The following is a 3,135-nucleotide window of genomic DNA, read 5'->3' as shown; positions in this document are numbered from 1 at the left end:
ACTTCTTCAAGTTGATTTCTCCTCCAGCTAGTTTTTATTAGAAAATGGCTGATATAATAAGGTCTGGATCTTGTGTGTGTGTGTGTGTGTGTGTGAGAGAGAAAGAGACCCGCCCATTGTGATTGAATTAACAGTAGAACTAATTGTGCCCTACACCTATCACGGTTCTCTAAAGTAGAACCCAGAAGCAGACCAGGACAAGGAGAGTAAGACGAAGGTGAGTATTTATTTACAAGTTTAAATGTAGTGATAGAAAAATCCAAGTAGCGGAGCGGGCAGCGGAGGTGAGTTGATGGAATTGAGTAAGCAGATCCAAGGAAGTAACTGAAGTCACCGACGACCAGGTAGGGATGGGATGAGTGTTCCGGGTGAATGACTGTAGACAGAAAAAACGGAGGTAAGTTCAAGGCAAGCAAGACGTACAAAACAACAAAACAAACTCTATCAAACTGGAGGCTGATACGCTGGCACAACATACTGTTCATGGCTAACGATCCGGCAGGGAATGGATGTCAGGTCAGCGCTTATGAAGTGGAGGGGTGATGATCAGGACCAGGTGTGCAGATAGCTGATGGGATACAGGTGCGGGTACTCAGAGATCCTCCAACTAGCTACGTCGCCCGGCAACCAGACAGGGTGCGTTCCAGGACACCGGAAAAAACACTCCAGGACAGAACACAGGCAAAAACAGACTCAGGAAGCGGGATTCGTGACAACACCTCTGTGGAAAGGGTTCTACATATAACTCAAAAGGGTTCTACCTACAACCAAAAGTATTCTACCTGGAACCAAAAAGATTCTTCACAAGGTTCTCCTATGGGAACAGCCGGAAAACCCTCTTAGGTTCTAGATCGTGCCTTTGTTCTAATAGTAGCTCAACGTCGTTGATGTACTGATGCGTTACAACCCCAGCAAAATTAGAAAATAAAGTTTATTTTGAAGTACTTCATGTCTCTTCAAAAGGGAGGGTTGGACTTTGCTCTCTCTCTTTCTTTCCCTCTCTCTCTCTCTCTCTATTTTCCTCTTTCAAAAAGACTCTCACCAAAAGAATATCAGGCTTTTATCCCTACACATGATGATAATCTCTAATATGAAATTACTCTCTTTTTCATCTTGAGGCTGAGAGAAAGAACATGTAATCGCTTCATTCACCATCTTGGCTTCAAAAGCCCGCCCGAGGTTCATTGAGGGTATTGGTATTCAAGGATGACTTAAGATTCAAGTGGTCGTTGTGTGTTTCTATTGTCCAATGGAAGCCATCCTATGGACTGCAAATGTCAGTGTGTTTCTAACGATAACAGAATGGCCGTGTTTGCCTCGTGTAAGATTGGATGTATCCTTTTGTTGGGTTTAGAGATGCTGAGAAATAAGCTGGCAGCAGCTGAGTCTTTTCCTCCTCATCTTCTCCACCCTGTCGGACAAAATTGCTACCGAGTTTCCACTGAGCTCTGTTTTAAAAATCCACCGCAGTTTTAACAAAAAGGCTTGTCAATTGCCATCAGGGAGGCTAGTTTATCTTTCTTTTGGAATAAGTATTCTATCAAAACAGATTTCCTGTAATTTTAACCTTTTCCTCTTTTCTATGCCTCACCAATAAGGCTGGATATTGCCTGGTAGGAGCTTGTGCCGTGTGGAAAGCAAGTGTTTCTTCCTCAAAAGTCAGCATGTTCCATTTCTTCAGCATTTTCATTTCTTGGTTCTTTGTTTTTCTGCCATGACATGTTGGCTCAGCGTGCCTCATAACAACTCAAATAAAGTGAGCAAAGATGGTGCATCAGAGCATGGAGAGGATACTGGTGGAAGATGCACTGTTATGTTTGGTTCAGCAGTCGTGAGGTTTTGGTGTGTTTGTGTGTGTGTGTTAGCCAATCTGTGTGTGCGTGTGTATGTGTGTGTACTGTATTCATGTACGCGTGTGTATTTGCCAGTGTGTGTCAGTGCATATTAAACATGGTCATGTCTTCTATTCTCATTATGCACCAGGCTCACCATCATCCTACCTGTTAACCATTTAGCTCATACCACCTCCCCTCCTCTCCATGTGTACTGATGACACATAGAAGACAGCCAAACTGAGACAGAGGATTCAGAGAACCATGCCATGGCAGGAGGATAGGTCTCCTGTTGGAGGCTTCAATAGGCCTGCCCAGCCTGTCTGTCTGTTCCTGCCCCCAGCCCTATTAGAGAGAGGGAGATCTCTGCTGTCAGAGAGAGAGAGAGAGAGAGAAGAAGAGCGAGAGGTGGGGGGAGAAAGAGAGAGAAAGAGAGAGAGAGAGAGAGCGAGTGAGAGAGACAGAGCGATGGAGAGAGCGTACCATCATTAGAGTTGATTAATGATGGTGCTTAGCTAAACTATATCATTTGTTTGGTTTGGTGTACTGATTGATTTACTTGTCCACACCTGCTCTCCATCTCCTGATGTCATTTCCTGTTGGTGACCTGAAAATCAATGATATGTCACAAGTTCAAGTGTTTCTCAAACTAACAGAAGGAAGAAATGATCCTGTGATCTGTTGCATGATGGCAGATGATTGGTTCAGGTAAATATTATTACATCTTATGACAGCACTTGAACATGTCCTTGCAGCCATGATGGTCATTTTGAACATCATAGTTCAGGTTGCAATCAACCATATTTGTATTATAAAATAATCGAAGTATGTGTTTAAAGACAAATACTTGATGTTTAATTTACAAAAGATGACTGACTTATACCACTCTTATCAGAGACAAATTATATGGTTCACTCACACTCTTCTACTGTTCCTCTGCAAACTTTTGTTCCCCATGATCACTTATCCTTCCCTTCTTTAACCAGCCTCCTCTTTCTGATCCTGTCCACTATCTGCAAAGAGAGAGAGACAGAGAAAAGGAGAGAGAGAGAGCTTTAGAGAGAGAGAAAAAGAGAAAGAGAGAGAGAGAAATAGAGAGTTTGGTCAGGATTCTCCTTAAATAATTCAAAAGTAATACTTGATTAATCAAGTATAATGCCTCACATGTTATGTTTTGGAGAGGGTCTACTCGGCTTTGTGTTTTACAAAATTGAGTTGAGGACAGGAATGAGTGGCCAGGCAAGCCTTACCCTCTTTTTTGTCTTTTTGCATGGTTAATAGATACATTACAATCCATCACTTA

At 42.5% G+C, this 3,135-nt stretch overlaps 1 long non-coding RNA gene across 1 annotated transcript; it reads right to left on the bottom strand.

Annotated features, from left to right (window-relative positions):
* Window positions 1-207: 207 nt before the first annotated feature.
* LOC139027824 (uncharacterized) lies at window positions 208-709 on the bottom strand. The gene is made up of 2 exons (XR_011479980.1): window positions 479-709; window positions 208-376 (listed from the first exon to the last, which is right to left on the bottom strand). It is a non-coding gene; the product is annotated as an uncharacterized lncRNA (long non-coding RNA).
* Window positions 710-3,135: the final 2,426 nt, after the last annotated feature.

Source organism: Salvelinus sp. IW2-2015, linkage group LG6.1 (genome assembly GCF_002910315.2).
Source record: "Salvelinus sp. IW2-2015 linkage group LG6.1, ASM291031v2, whole genome shotgun sequence".
Lineage (NCBI taxonomy): Eukaryota > Metazoa > Chordata > Actinopteri > Salmoniformes > Salmonidae > Salvelinus > Salvelinus sp. IW2-2015.
The sequence above is the reverse complement of the archived record's forward strand: the minus strand, read 5'-3'. Positions and strand labels throughout refer to the sequence as shown.